Source organism: Paroedura picta, chromosome 3 (genome assembly GCF_049243985.1).
Source record: "Paroedura picta isolate Pp20150507F chromosome 3, Ppicta_v3.0, whole genome shotgun sequence".
Taxonomy (NCBI): domain Eukaryota; kingdom Metazoa; phylum Chordata; class Lepidosauria; order Squamata; family Gekkonidae; genus Paroedura; species Paroedura picta.
In genome coordinates, this window is record NC_135371.1 from 138977501 (window position 1) to 138994242 (window position 16742).

Sequence of the window (16742 nt, forward strand, 5' to 3'; positions counted from 1 at the left end):
CCCACTTCCCCACAGCATTGTGGTGCCAAGTCTTCCCTGTCTTTCCTGTAATCTGTGCTTGCACATAAAGACTTTGAAACTTGCCTGCTGCAGACAGAGCCTTAGGGAGAAATTAAGGCAGAAAAGTCACTTGACATTCTCTCTGGAGCTGTCCAGAAACTCCTCTGAGTCCAGATTAAAGGAAGTGACCCTTACGAGGATCAGGAAGCTCTATCCCACTGGAAGCAAATTTCCATAGATGACTGGGAGTTGGCAGAGTGAAGCAGAGCTCTTGGTTTGACAAACATACCACTCCGGAGCTCTGAAGGGGATTTGAAAAGTCAAACATTGGAGTCAGACTTGTGCTTGTAATGGCAAAAATTACATTGGCCTTCACCTTTTTAGCAAAGGGCTCTTTTAAAACAGGCTCTAGACTACAGAGAATTATTTCATATATTAGCTTTGCTTTTAGACATGCTACAGTGATAGGCAGCTGCATGAAGCGTGTAGCCACCCTAGGGATTTGGCTCAGGTTGTTGTATTTGGGCTGCTCTACATTCTGCCAACCAGAAGTCTCTGTAAGAAAAGCCATGGAAATAAATGCACAGACCCAGCATAAGCAAAAATGGAAGCAACCTGCCTTGGTACTGAAAAGGAGGATATCCGTACTGAAAAGCATCATTTTACTGAAGCCACAGCTTGGGAGAAAAATATAGTTTTGAAGGGATTTCATGCTTTAGAAGAATAATATTAATCTCAGATCTAATCAGAAGAAAATTAAGTTGCTAGGCCTCAAGTTGCTAAGGCCTCAATTAAGGAGTTGCCTTCTTCTTCCTGGCCATTGTTTCAAACCTTACAGCAGGCCAGCACGAAGAAATTGAACAGCTGAAGTTTTTCCTTAGCATGGAGATACAGTGACAGGGAAAGCTTCACTTAATTCTTCGTATCAGGCACAGGAGCAAAATCAGGAAAAAGGAAGCAGCTCAAATCCCAGCTGCTCATGGAAAGATTTCCCCTAAATCACTTTCAGTCAGGGAGACAAGGGTTGCGATCCTACAGATCCTTGTGTGAAAGTATGCCCAAATTGAAACCAGTGAGCCTTATTTTCAAGTAACAAGGGTAGCATAAGAGGGGTGTGTGATCATGTGCATTCCTCTGGATTCAAAAGACAACCTACTATGTGTCCGTATGTGTAGGCTACTGTACCATGCTGATGCCTTTTTCTTCTTGTCCAAAGAAAGGAGCTTTGCATAATTTGGGTGTGTGTGTGTCTTTTCAAACTTCTCAGTAAGCAGATTCCTTGGTGGCAAAATCAGGAGGACGAAAAGCCATTTTTCAAGATGAAGAAACAATGGCCTTCTCTCTATTGCATTTCCTGCATCAATAGAGTGTCTAATTCGATTTCAGGATTACTGAATCGGTCCAGAGCCAAAATTCATTCTTAGCATGAGTTGCAAGCATCCCAATAAACACTGCCATCCTGTATCTCTAGTCATTTATGTATTCTTACTTTTTCTGGAAAAAGTAACTCAGCCTTGCTTTCTGTTTTGATGCTAGAAGCCAAGCCATTTTATGCAACTCACTCCAGGTTTTTCTAGCCATGGCAGGATATAGTTCCATGAAGATGTAATCACAGAATCATAGTGTTAGAAGGGGCCATACAGGCTCCCTGATTAATGCAGGATCAGCCCAAAGCATCCTAAAGCATCCAAGAAAAGTGTGTATCCAACCTTTGCTTGAAGACTGCCAGTGAGGGGGAGCTCACCACCTCCTAAACAAGATCACCTTGTTTGTGGGCATACAAAGCTAAACTGAATTTCAGTGTCGGATCTCTCTCCTCTAGAGAGAATGGTACTTGCACTGCAGCCAGAAGAGTGTGTGAATGAGGGGCTGGGGCTGCCCACCAATTAGGTATACCTAGGTGATAGATTGCTTAGTGCAGCAGAGATAGCAAGGGCTAAAACCAGCGCTATCAGCATCCTTCCTGCCCACCCATGTGTCAGGGGTCTGCTAAGGCAAGATACAGTCCTAAACTGTGCCCTTGTTCAGGCTGCCAACATCCAGGTGGTATCTGGAGATCTCCCAGAGTTAAATCTGATCCCCAGGCCACAGACATCAGTTTCCCTGGAGAAAATGGCTGCTTAGGAAGGGGAACTTCATGGCATTCTGCCCTGTCGAGGTCCCTCCCCCTAACCCCACCTTTCCTGGGTTCCAAAGTTTTAATTGTGATAACATAAAATTATGATTTCACATTGTAAATGGAATATATGTTGTAGATGGAATATATGCTGTGAACCACCCTGAGCCTGCTTGAGGGGAGGAACAGTCTGGAAAACCAGTAACCGAATCATAATAACATATTTGGAGGAAGGAAGGGATGGTTGTTTGGAGCATGGGCCACTGGTACATAAAGCCAGCATAAGATTGGGAGCAAGATCTTCAAGACATCAAGTTAGGATGTCTTGGTGGTGATGAAATTTCATTGACATCTTATTGAGCCAGGAGAACTTAAAGTTGTGGACTGGCCAGAACATTCAGATTGGCTGAAAACGAGATGATTCGTGGAGGAGTCCAGGCATGCCAAAACATCCTTATCTATAGTAAAAATGCAGGTACGCTAATAATGCCTAGGCCTTTCATGAAATACTGTAACACAGAAAATAAAGGTCTTCTTGAGGCCACCTAGAATCCAGATGATCCTGAGAGAAGAGGCTAGCAATGGAAACTAGAAGGGCTAGGGAGTAGGGCTGTGAGCATGCTAAGACAGAATTGCAAATGAACAAAGGGGCAGGAACTTCCGCAGTAACAAGATCCACCAAAAAAACAGGGCTTTTCCAATTACGGATGGCATCAGTCTTCACTAAAGATAATTGCTGTTAATAAGGCTTGACTATTAAGATGACTTTACCAAATACCAATCTTTCTTCTGACCAAGTAGACATCTTTTTGTTAGTGGCTAACTCTTCAGGAACTGATTATATGGATCACTTGCCCCAAGCGAAGTGCAGTCTTTCTAGAAAACAATAGAATCATAGAGTCGGAAGGGGCTATACATGCCATCTAGTCCAACCCTCTGCTCAATGCTGGATCAGCCTAAAGCATCCATGAAAATCCCACCCTCTTAACCCACTCTTCCTTCTGGACCAGCCCGGAGCATCTTTTGGACGTACTTGTAAATTCAGAGAGTTCATTATTGTGCTGTCATGGCTCCCTTTGCTCCCTAGCCTGTTCTAATGGGCAGGCAACCACTAGCTGACGCCATGGCCCTAGGATTGCAATAGTTCTTTAATGACACCTTGTGAGCCTGTTGATACAGAAATGGAAAAATATCTTTTTAATGAGATGCAACCTCATGCTAGGTCACAGGTCACCTCCTTTGGGGTTGGCCCAGCCAGGCTGTCTTTCATTATCAAACATGTCACAGAAGTGTCACGGACTTAACCTCCCAAGACAAGGGGTCAGACTTCTAGGCTAGCCATTGGGTTGCCTTCCCTTCTGGCCAGTGGCAGAGCCTGCCCCCTTGTCAGTTTCTTCAGCTGCCAGAGGAAGAAAGGCTCATTTTTTGCACTGGGCTTTTCCTTCAGCCATGTAGATTCATTAGTGTCCTTTATGTGCTGACTCCAAAAACTCCCAACTCACCCTATTCCTCTGGTTTGGCTTTCCAATTCTGCTCTGTGATTAACGCCAGAATACCCTCCACATTTTATCAGGGAGTTGTCTTTTTCAAAATCAAACAAAGTCAAGGGTGTGATGGGAGAATGTCTGAAGTATGCTCTATAGAGTTATGGGTTGAGAGAGAGAACAGTCCTAAATATGCTAATGAAAGAGAACCAGAAGTGGCTGATAAGAATCTTATCCGATTTTCTGCTGACAAAAGAGAAAGGAATGGGCCCTGTTATCCAATGAAATGGCCATGTCTTCGATCATGGGACCCATGTTGAGAGAAACCATGCAGGACAGGGGCTGCTGTGAGGCTGGGAGTCAGGTGAGATCAAGGAGAAAATCTGGTGAGACTCAACTCTTAGTTGTCTACAATGCACCTGGGGCAGTTTTTTCAACCACAAGTCACCTGAACCCATGTCTGCCTAGCAGAATCGCTTGATTGGTTTCTCCTACGCTACTGGTGGTGTGCTGATGATGCCTAGCTCTCTGAGATCAGCCTGGGCTCTGAGAAGTGAGCTATTGTTCTTAGAGACACCTTTGGGGAAGCAACCTGAGCCCAGAAGCCACACAACTTCAGAACACTTCCCAGTTTGTATCAAGGCAATAGCTATTCTGCAAGGCAGATACAATTACGTACGTATCTGCAGGAAACTCATTTGGACAACAACCTTAGTCACTCTTGGAGAAGACCCTCACAATGTTTTCATCACACAACAATTTCACAATAGTAACCTAGCTATTGAATTGGATCTGAGCATTATTTCTGGAAGGCAACACTTCGATGGAATAGGCTAATAGTTTCCCCACAGCTGGCGCATTGATTGCAGCAGTTTGCACAAGGGAAATATAGCTCCATGAGTCTTGTTGGAAGCTATTGTGCATATTACATAACTGGTGCAAAGAACACAGCTTATTTTTTTAAAACCCAAGCTCAAACTTTTTTGCTGGCAGGGGCTCATGGAAATTGTAGTCCATGGACATCTGGAGGGCCGCAGTTTGACTACCTCTGCTCCAGACTGTCAAGGTCTCCAGTCACTAATCCCAGGGTGGCAGCATATAGGACAAGTGGACTTATTTGCCTTGAGGAAGCTGCAGGAGGGGCTGCAGGAAATTGAGAAGCCCACTGCCACAGAGCATGAGGGCCACTGCACTATACAAATCCTCTCCTCCAGTAAATCCTCCTCTAGCTGTGACTTATGGTGGAGTCAGGATTTTGTTTTGGCTGGGGCCCACCAGGGCTTAAAATATGCTTCTATTTGCAGTCATCATTCTTTGAAAAATGGACACAATTATGAATGCTTCTGAGCATCCATTTCCCTCACTCCTGAGTAACCACAGCAAGCCTTGCACTCCTTGAATCAGACTGCACACAGCTTTGAATGAGAACTGGTCCCTTCTTCTATCCATGGCTCAGGCTCTGACATCCACTACAATCAGAATAAAATTCTACATGATATGTACTGTCAGCCAGTCAGAGAGTTGTTCCTTTTGCTCCCCAATAAAAGAATCTTCTTTTAAGTTAATTAATTTAATTAAGTGATTAAGTCTATAGTTCGATTTACTCTTTCTTAAGTATTTTATTTATTTATCATTTATATGATTTATTACTCGCTGCTCCCAGAGAGTGGCTTGCTGCAAGCTACATTATTCAATCCCACAATAAGATAATAAAATATACCCTATTAAAACATTTCCTCCCAGGTGAAGAAAACAGTCCTCATTTCCTGCCCCCCCCCCTGCTCAACAGGTTCCCCAAATGCCTCAGGAAAGATATCCATGGGGAACCAGATGACATGGCTGAGCCAGGAAGGGGCCTCTGATTTTAATTGTCCTGGCCTTGACCAAATGCCTGGTGGAAGAGCTCCATCTTGCAGGCCCTGTGGAACTGTGAAAGCTCCATCAGGTCTCTCAGCTATTCTGGGAACTAATTCCACCGAAAAGGCCCTGGTCCTGGTCAAGGCCAGGCATAACTCTTGTGAGCTGGGGACCACCATATAGGGCACTAATAGTCTCGTTCTAGGTGGAAAAACACTGTGGGGCTACTCTCATGACCTGTGCCTCCATCGATAAGGAGGCATCAAGAATCACCCCTGGTTGAGGGAGAGATGTTAAGCTGCACTTCCACCAGGCTGGATAACCGCATTTCCTGATTTGGTCCTTTCCTACTCAACCACAGGACCTCTGTCTGCTCAAGCCATCCAGCCACAGCTTATAGCCACAGCTTCCAAACATCTGGTGAATGTTTACAGGGGAGAGTCTGGATGGCCATCCATTAGGAGATTGAGGTGGGTGTCATCCACATATTGGTGACAGCCCAGCCTAAAACTCCAGAACAGCTGGGCCCTAGGGCACATAAATATGTTGAAAAACATGGGGGAGAGGACTGCCTCCCTGTGGAACTCCACAAGGAAGTTGGAAGGGGCACAGCAACCATTCCCCCCTGTCACCCTCTGTGCCTGGTTCTGCAGGAAGTAAATCAGTCACTGAAGGGCTGTCCTACGTATCTCATATCTGGCGAGGTGGTGGACTAGCAACTTGTGGTTGGCCACGTCAAATGCAGCCAACAGATCTAACATCATGAGGATAGCTGAACTGCCACTATCTAGCTGGTCCCAGAGACCATCCATCAGGGCAACCAACACTGCCTCCACCCCATGGGCATGATGGAAGCCAGACTGGTATGTGTTGAGTGCCGAAGCTTCATCCAAGAATGCCAGGAGCTGGTCCTATTGAAGTCAATGGGCTTTACTTCAGTGAATGTGAACTGGATTAGACTGTATATTTAAACAAACATATGTCACCAAACCCTTTGTATATTTGCTTTTCTACTGAATAAAGAATAAAATAGTGGAAAAATTAACAAACAAGGACAGCCAATCAGCATGACAAGGAAAAGAGATCATTAACACCTTTCACAATTTCTTTCAATAGTAACACATCAGAACCCAAATTACCTCAAAAATCCTTCCCTGTGTTGGGAATTCATAGAGTCAATGCTTCAATGTTGCTTTTTTGAAATTAGCCCTCGTTGATTAATCAACAAAATTTGTGGTTGCTTAAACCAGTTAAAGCTTGCAGCTCTAAGAATAGAATTTTCTAAAAACTCTCTTAATCTGCTTAACACTTGGCTTATGAATTGTTATAGATTTTACCACCAAGCCCCACCCCCCAAGCATTTGAAGCTGTCCTCTTTGAATTTTCTCCCACTCTTCAGTCTCTGGGATTAAAAAACAATACCATTTTGTTCTAAATAATAATGTTTCCACTCATGAACAAGTCCCAGCTAGACTTTTCTTCTGAAAGATGCTACTGCTTGGTCTGTGGGGTGTCAAAGGAGTTTTCTGCAGTGTGCGGTGTGCTTGTTTGTGAAAGTCACAGTGAGACACAGGAGTAAGTAGTGATGCTATAGCAGGTGGCATGTTGCCATGGCTGGAGGCGGTTTGGATGTCACAGCAAGTGTGGTGGCTGCTGAGGGGCGTGGCAGATCGTGGAGCTTGTGATGTGGTGTTGGCACACAGGCTGGGCTGCTGCAGAGGGCTGGGGATTGCTTCTGCGGTTGGCTGCTACTGCCGCTGCCATCCTGTCTGGCAGCAGAATATTGAAGACTCCTTCCTCGCTGCCGATGGGAACAAGCCACTCATTCCATTTTCGGAGTGTCAGTATCCTGAGAGGATCGATGGGAACACTGTGTTACAAGTGGAGTGGAAGGGGCCGGCTGTCAGCCATTGTAAATCTCTGCTCTGCTTGCACAGATCGTTTGCTAAACGGAATGGCACTCAGCGTGCAGCATGGAGAATCAGTGCAGGCAAACAAGACATCAGCACTTGTTTCTTTCCAAGGCTCCCTTTGAATAGGCTCACACCCATTTCACATTTTAGGGGTTCTGTTGCCCTGTTGCATGTTATGACCAGGAACAGACCCTTGATACAGGGGACATTGCACCAGATCTCCTTTGGAGTCATGGATTTTGAATTGGGGAAGTCTGGATTAAAGCATCAGCGGAATCATAGAAGCAATGGGCCATTATATTGTTCTGGAAAGTTCAACTCATCTGTTAAATCATTGAGAAGACAGAATTCTGGACACGTACCATTTCTTTCTTACTGTCTGCTTGTTTACCAATGGTTAGAGCATGCAAAGCATCACAGAGGTGTTGCGGCAAACACTTAAACAGGCAATGTCAAACCCAGAGTGAAATGACAGTCTCTGGAATCCCTTGACCCAATATTCCTCTCCATGGGTGCAAGATGGTTTTTGTTATTGCTGTAAAGATAAAAAGGTGTCAATACTCATATATGACACTACCCTGATTTCTTCCAATTTCCTCTTCCATCTGCATATCCTGAGAGTCTGTTTTCTCTTTCTCTAGCTGAATGGGGTAGGCCACTGCACAAGGATCAGGGAGAGCACTGGAAAAAATGCCAGCAATTAGTACTAGTGGGTACCATCACACATACAAACAAGTCCTGGGTACACTTGCAAGATTGCTGCTGTTAGTTGATGGCTCAGAAGTACAAAAAAATGGGACAATTCAGGAGCTGTTTCTGATGTCCATGTCTAGTGCCTTGGCTTCCACTAATGAGAGATATCTTTGAGGTCTGGGGCAGGCTTTAGATGCAGAATGTGAGGGAAATAATAGATACAGAAGTACAAGAGAATCCCTCAGGCTGTTTCCAGTTTTATTGGGGATTTTTTTCAATTTCTGTCTGATCTGCCATCTGCATATCTGCTCCCAGCAGCAGCAAGAAGGGAAGGGAAGGGAAGGGAAGGGAAGGGAAGGGAAGGGAAGGGAAGGGAAGGGAAGGGAAGGGAAGGGAAGGGAAGGGAAGGGAAGGGAAGGGAAGGGAAGGGAAGGGAAGGGAAGGGACACAGTAAAATAGGTGGGGACCAGCTATGGCTGGTAATAACATTGCAGACTTCTTTGGGCAAGGCCACAGCCGTGCACTGCTGTGTCCCTTCTCACTGATTTCAGATGCGTGTGTCACAAAGTACATCATATTTTACAAATTAGTCAAGCTACCAGTTATTTTCCTGTTCCTCACTGGTGAACAGACCATGACCAGCCTAGAGAAAGACAGCTATTTCTCCATTTTCCACAATATGATTCACCCTAAATTCCAGAGATCCACCTGTACAGATCACGTCTGCTCAGGTTTTGCTCTTGTTGGGGCTCGGGTGCACCGACTCAAAGCATCTCACGAACCACATGGCTGATCCCCAACTGTATACCCAGCAGTAGTGGGAAAGTGTAAGTAGGGAAACATTGTACAAAGCTCTCTTTTGGGGCTGTGGGAAGTCTTTTCTTCCCGCATTTCTCCTTTATGTTGGCAGCAAACAGAGCTCTGAAGCAAACAAGTTGCCTAATCACCTTCCTCGCTACACTGAGGACAAAGAAATCTTCTGTATAGGTGATTCCTCCAAGGAGCTCCAAAGTAGAGACTCTCTTAATTAGCAGCACTCCATTATCACCACACAACAGTCTACAGATTTTTAAACTGGAAATCAGTCCTACTAGATATTTAGAGTCCCAAGCTTGGGTAGAAAGTCCTGAAATATTTCAGGTAACATTGACAATAAAACGAACCACCCTAACAAGCTCCAAAAGCTGATTAGAAAAGAGATCTAAAAGAGAGTCTTTGGCAACAGTACTACTTCTCCTTCGCCATCTTGAGAACCTCCAACAAAGAAATCATGTTCTGGAATGAATGCGTTTGCTGTAAAATGGAGTAGCCTGCTTCCGGTGGCAAGTGACGCAGAGGATGCCAGAATGCCTGAACAGACAGATGCCAGGATTCTCTCTTCACATGAAGTTCTTGCTCATGCCTGCAATGTTGAGAGTCTGGCTTCATCAGTATATATGAGAACAGTGCAGTAGCATCTGCTACACTGGTTCCCTACATGGGTGCTCCAAAAACAGTTGGGCTGTGCCAATCTGACATCTCCAGGTTGCAGAGTACTCTTGTACGATCCCCTTGCTGGTCTGCTAGCTTAAGATGGCTGTGATATCTTCGTAGCGGGTGAAACTGCGAGAGAAAGGGTGCTGAAAATCCTCCTTATTGAGATGGTTTAGCTTGTTACCAATATGCTTCAGAACAGCCTAGTCCCTCTTGCATCTTGAAATGTTTATGGCTTTAGTTATGTGTGGAGTTTTCTGCACGCTAATTATTCTTACATGAGAAATAAAACCCTTTTCTTTGTTTAGAATGTGCCACTTTTGGTTCCAATGATACTCTTTGGCCGCAGAACAGGGGAAGCAATTGCTGCTGATCTGCCTTCTGGATACCATTCATTATTTTACAGACCTGTAGTCTTGCCACTTTTAATTGTCTCATCTTTAAAGCAAACAATCCGGATCTTTCAAATCTCTCTCTTCTCAGGAGAGCTTCTCCCAGTCCTTAATCATTTTTTGCAGCTCTCCTTTGAACACTCTCCAATTTGACAATATCCTTTCTGAGAAGAACCATCTAAGTACACACAGTATTTCAGATGAGGAAGAGCTCTCTGTTTGGATAATAGCATATAAAACACTTCCATCTGACAGTATAAAGTCCTATTGTATATTGCAGACTTCTAATATTAGCTTATGCCCTGTCACACATTCATCCCTCAAATTTAAAATAGTTAGGACGGGTCCTGAGATCTGTTGAGAGGGGAGCCGATGGGGACAACTGTATTCAGTCCCTCAGATGAATTGTACTTAATGCAAGAAAAGTAAATTTTGGCATTATCCTTCTGCATAACCACAAAAGGATAAGTGAAACATCCAGACCTGCAAATATATTTTACTCTCAAATATTTATGAAGATAGTAAATTAAGTCAGAGATATATTTACTCATGCTTTCAAGAAATTTAGGCTTAATTGACTAGTTGGAAAAACAACTAGCATTTATATAGCACTTTAGACAGTTCAAAGCATGTATGATACATTATTGTTTTATTCTTGCATTTGCTTTACCTCTCTTCCATCATAATTCAAGACAGCATACTGAGCTCCCTGATGAAGTTTGCCATCCAGGAATGAAGCAGACCCCTTTCTGCTGAGCTTCAGGAAGATGGCTGTAATTGTATGCCTTTATGCCATACTCTGAAACCATTATCAGTAATCCTTACAATGAAAATAGCCATGTAAATAATCTCTACCATTGGCTCTTAAATAAAGTTGAAAGAGCCATCTGGGTGGCACTGTCCGGGTCCACACTCTGCTGTCCGGGTCTGTCCGGCCTTCGGAATCCACAGGCAGCTGGCCAATCCGGAAGCACCCAGCAAAGCTGGGCGCCTTCAGATTGGGATGGCCCCTAGAGCACCCAGCTCCCCAGAGGCGCCCAGCTGGATTGGGACCACCCCTACACACCACGGAGCCTCCACCTCAACAGAGCCCTTCCCACCTGTGGAGCCATGCCGCCCTCTGCCCACCTGCCCTCACCACCAGCGCCACACTCACTGGCCACTTGCTGTGTGGCGAGGACATGCCGCGACCCCCAGTACTGCCCGGCCACCGCCCTCTCCGCCAGCCGCTGGCCCTCTGTGCACCCGCTGCCGCTCGCTCACCTTCCTGGCGGCCTGGCCAGCAACGACCTCCTCGCTGCCGATGCTAACGTCACCTCCAGTACATCCCCCCAGCCCGCTCTACCTGCCACTGCTCGCTAGCATCCATTGCATTCCTGAATGCAATGGGCTTTTCGGCTAGTACGATCATAAAAGCCCCACTGGATTAGACCAGAGTTGCTCTGGGGTGCCAACAATGACATAAATGCCATAGCCTTTTTCTGATAGAGGTCTCTGATATGGAAGTTCCTTTCAGTCAACATGGCTGGTGACTGATGGAATTTTCCTCCAAAATCTGCCAATACTCCTTATTAAAGTAATCTGCTTTAGAGGCTGTATAGTGTTAACATATTATCTAGATACGTATATCCCACTTTTTCAGCCAACATAATCTTCTGAAGCAAAGGGGTGAAGAGTGAAAGTCACCTAATGTTCTAGTGAAACAATGGTGAGATTCTTGTCTCACGGTTCACACTTGACCAGTTTCACATAATCGTTAGAAAAACATGTGTATTTGTGTATGTGTGTGCATGTATAGAACTGGTTTGAGCTATAACTAAAGGTTGCAAAGTTTATCTTTAGCTCATTTAGGATATTATTGACCCTTTTTATTATGAGGAAGTTTGGAAATTTTATTTTGGTTTACTCTTCTTGCAAAAGTGAATGTCTTTTAGTAAAAACAAAACAAAATTTCTCTCTGTATGCTAAGGGTCATGGGCAATTTTCCACAATAAAGGAAGAAAATTTTATTCTAGATTTAAAAAAAAGATATTTGAAAAGACCCAGAGGAAAAAAATGACAAGAGAACTTTTCTTCCTTTTGGTTCATTAGCATACTGGTCCCATGAGCAAAAAGCAGTCCATGTCTGTGTGACAATGAAATAATATTAGAAAGTATTAAGAGACACACTGTCTTAAGGATGGTACAATTCACTGCTGTCTCTCTCCACTTTAAGCTTATTGGTTTCAATAGGTTAGACTGGAATAATTCAGCCTAGGATTTCAACATAATGCACCCGTTTTGTATGGAGCCTGTCCTAGCAAAGGGAATATACCCAGTTTTCTCCTGTCATTGCACCTCTATGCAATTCTCAAAAACAATTACTTCAAAAACGACCTTCCAACACGTGGTTCTTCAACCCACCAGAATGACTTGTCACTCCAATGTGACCTGATTATTCAACGGTCCCTATGAACATTGCAATGCACCAATAAATATGAAATGAGAAACTCTAAAGATTTATTTAAGAAAACCTGAATCTCCATGACTCTTTACACATTAAAAGAACAAAATATTCCCCAAACTGGCAAAAAGCATAAAAAGTGGGTGATTTCTTAGGCAAACAGCTTTTCACAGTGTGCTACAATGTGCAATGCCAGACCTCTGCTCTGAGTCCTTTCTTTTAATGCCAGTTGAAAAGGAATGGAAACAAGGGTAGATTTTGCTGGCTATTGTAATCTGGCACAAATAGTGTTTGAAGAAAGAATCCCAATAGCAAAAAGCTTTTTGAATCTGACGGATACTTCAACTGGTTTTCAATGCAGGCCTTAAAAGACATACAGATGGCCAAGTTAAATTGATGGCACTTTAGATATACCAGCAATATATTTGATTATTTTTATTTTACAAAATTTATATCCTATTTTTCTGCCCTCATAAGAGCCACCATTAAAGGCCTTTTCAATCCCAATGTGCTATGTGGTAATATTCTTGGTATTTTAAGGCCGTTATGTTTTTTTGTGGAGTTACACAGACTTAATTCCACATAATTCTCTGCTATCTTGTTCTGGGCTTTGAAAGAGAGAATTGCTCTCTGTGCATGTGGCCAAGGCAGGACATATTGGGTAAATAGTAGGAGGAGAGGCTCCCAGGACAAAGCGAAGGGACCAGGGTGATGAGATTGCTCAGGATCCACTCCCCCCAGCTAACGTAAGGCTGCCCTAGGGCAGCATTTACACAGAAGTTATTCTCTGTCTAGGCTTCCACACTGTTTTCTCACCAAGAACATAGTACAGGTGCATTAGCAAGCCACCTGGATAGGAATGTGTGCATTTTTAAAGGCCCAATCCACAATTTCCCTCCCATTAGCTCTTTGTGACCATTGTCTTCCCCACCTTATCACCAGAGGGCTTTTTGAAAAAATGGGAACTGCTGCAACATATAAAGTAATAGGCCTGACTCCAATGGTCCATGCTAGCCTGATCTCATCAGCACTCAGAAGCTAAAGAAGGTTGGTGCTGGTTAGCACTTTGATGGGAGACCACCAAGGAGACCACCTCTGTTCATCATTTGCCTTGAAAACCCTACAGCAGCCTTCTCAGCATTTTTCTCAACTTGAGAAACCCCAGAAACATTCTTCAGGCTTCGAAAAACACATGAAGTGGTGCAATTATGCAGAATATGGTTGGCAAGCATAGCTGTGTGCATGCCCACCAGGGGCCCTTTCCATCCCCACCCCCTCCAGGCCCATCATTGGCCATTTGGGGAAGGAGGTCAATAGGACCATATATGGTCATACTACCCGATAAATGTTTAACACATTTTAAGACCCATTTGGGAAACCCTTCCTGGACCATCAAGAAACTTCAGGGTCTCATGAAACTCTGGTTGAGTAAGCCAGTGTTACCATAAATTGGTTGCAACACGATGGCACTTTACATATACATAATGTTTTGAAGAAGAAGAGTCAGTTCTTATATGCTGCTTTTCTCTACCAGAAGGAGTCTCAAAGTGGCTTACATTTGCCTTCCCTTTCCTCTCCCATCAACAGACACCCTGTGAGGTGGGTGAGGCTGAGAGAGCCCTGGTATTTCTGCTCTGTCAGAACAGCTTTGTAAGTCCTTAGAATTCTAGGCTCTCACTTTTTTTTTTTTTTAAGTAAGTCTCAAGAGGGCTGCAGGGCACACTTATTCCCAATAGTATGAAGCTGGAAATGTAGAGCAACTGGTAGATTGTAGAAATAGATTGTTATAATGTTCAAGTACTTTATTGCACTACCATTTTTTGGAAAAGCCCACTGTGATGTGGCAGGGGGGAAATGGTGGCTGATGGAAGACAGTGAACACAAAACTCCTGTGCTGACATGCTCCTGCCAGTGTGAATGCCTCTACATTTGCAGCAGAAATGACTGGAACGTGGGGAATCCTTGCTGGGTGGATGCAAGGTGAATAGATGGTGAATAGATAACAGGTACTACTTATAGCTTGAGATAGTATACTCTGGGTCTCAGGTAGAGAAAGATTGGAACGAGCTTGTGGAGTTCCAGAAAACTAACTAAGGCCCAAGAATGCCATGCTGAGTGTCCAGGATCTTGGATCCAAGGAGGTTTCCATTAGAATGGCCTATTCATTTCCATTCCATATTGAAGCATCCTGGCAGACTTAATGCTATTTGGACAAAGGACAATCCAGTTTGGACCAACCAGTTCAGAGCTATTACAAGAAGCTTGATGGAGGCGGGGCTATATTTTCTATAGCTCTGATTGCTAATAGTAGCCTCTGACAGTGGGATTGGAGAAATCAGCTTGTCACTCATCTAAAAGAGGCTGCTTTAAGTACAATTCCATTAAGTATAAATACCTGGAAATTTGGGATTTTCATTTGACTTCCGTTTTCAATGGAAACTGAGTCCACAGGAGGTTAACAAACCCTTCAGCCTCTTGTTACTGTAAAGACCTCTGCATATGCTCTGAACTAGCTTAGCTAAGCTAGTTCAATGTTTTTGCTTTTCATTTGAACTTCTCTGTGCTGTTGTTGCTGTGGGCCTTCCCCCCCTTTCAACTCACTTTTGGAATCTAACCACCCTCCTTTTATAATAACCCCCTTTCCAATAAAGACCTTTTAGGCTTTGTTAGCATTGAATAGGGGTAAGGTGCAGAGTTGCTCGTGTGCCAAAGCATCAGCTCTTTATTGATCACATATAACTGAGCTGAAACAACAGCCCACCACCCAATATTATATACAGAGGGTCCCACCAAAGCCTGTGATTGGCCCTAAGCGGAGCCTTCTGACTGGGTAATTACAACAACAAATCGCTGGCTGGATCCTGCGAGCTCCCCAATTGTAATTATGCATCTCCGATGCTAGTGCCAGGATACAAGCTTCTGATCTCTGCAGCACCAGATATACTACAGTTAGTACAATTTCTCTGGACATTTCTCTTAATCTCTTCTCCACGTGATATCAGGTTGATTAGAAGGCATATTCTAGGCTTTCCTTGTTTTATTCTAGTGCTACACTGGAAGTGTGTTTTCAGGAGGTCCTGAGTGGTAGCAGTGGGTGACCGGATTTTCCCAGGGAACCCTTGATCTAAGGGAGTTTCCCAGCAAGGAAAGACACCACTTTCCCCTTCTACTGTTAACAAGAACAACTTGTGAAATCTTGTATCTATTATCTTCCCAGAGAAATGTTAGTGTGTTGCAGCAACAACACACAGCACTTTAAAAACCAACACCTCCCCTGTTAGTTATCCACTGTGGAGCTCTTGAGTTTCAGATCATGCTACAACACCCCCCCCTCCCCAGTACTTCTGTAGAATTCCCCTGGCTTGACTCCAAGACTGAGACACTTCCTCTGCCTGGGTGTCTAGACGGTTTCTCCGTCCCCAGGAGAACAGAGGGAGGTGGGTGCGAGGGCAGGACACTGGAAGCAAAGCCAGTGCTTCTTTGTCTCCATACCTTTCTTTGGCTGGTGGGCTGCTGGTTGCTCTCCATTAGATAGTGCTACATAGGTTGTTGAATCCACTTTTTGGGATTCACCAACTAGCGCTTTAAAACGGAGGAGGTAGCCGGCCATTTACTGCCCAGACACTGCATGTTGGCAACGTCATATGGAGGGGCAGGCATATAAATGACAACAAAAGGTAAGTATTTCACTATTTGTAAAGGCTGCGGAAATCCCCAAGGTTTTGAGCAAAGCAGCACAGCGGAGCTGGATGTATGAACAAGCCACAGAAGCTATAGCTTAAACATACACCTGAAAGCACCTTAGGTTGCATTGGTCTGTTTGGTAGTTCCTTCGCCCAGAACTGGCTTCCTAAGGTCTTACGTCGGAGAGGTCCTTCGCAACACCTACTACTAGATGCCAGGGCCTGAAGGGGGGGGGGACACCTCCTGCACGCCAAGCACATGTCTGACCACTGAACCACAGCTCCTCCTCATGGGAACCCGGGGCCTCAAACTGCAACGAGACACTTCAGTCAACCTCAAAATTAACACCCTGCCGTTTGGGGTAGTGCTACGGAGGCCGCTTAAACGAGTCATATTCGGCCCTCAGCCTGCCTTAGCCTCGCCCTACCGCACAGCTGTTCTTCCGTCCCCACCACAGCGCTGCCTTCCTCGCTCCTCAGCCCGGGGCGGGACGAGGTTCCTGCCAAGAAAAGGAACGAGGCGGGGCCCGGCCGGCACGTCTCCCCCTGCGAGAGGAATAGGCGGCAGTTCCCCTCCTTGGCGCTTCTCCCTCGCCGGGCTCCCTACTGGCTGCGAGCTCTCCAGTGTTTGCCCATTCGGCGCACAAGCCCCGCCCCCGGCCCCGGCCGCGTTGGGAAGTCGCTCTGC

At 44.8% G+C, this 16742-nt stretch overlaps 1 long non-coding RNA gene across 4 annotated transcripts in view; it reads right to left on the minus strand.

The window, feature by feature from the left end:
- The window catches only part of LOC143832999 (uncharacterized), a 51807-nt gene extending 35091 nt beyond the window's left edge, over positions 1-16716 (minus strand). For all 4 annotated transcript variants that reach the window (XR_013229485.1, XR_013229487.1, XR_013229488.1 and 1 more), the window contains exon 1: positions 16483-16716. This is a non-coding gene — a long non-coding RNA (uncharacterized LOC143832999). The remainder of the gene's footprint in view (positions 1-16482) is intronic.
- Positions 16717-16742: the final 26 nt, after the last annotated feature.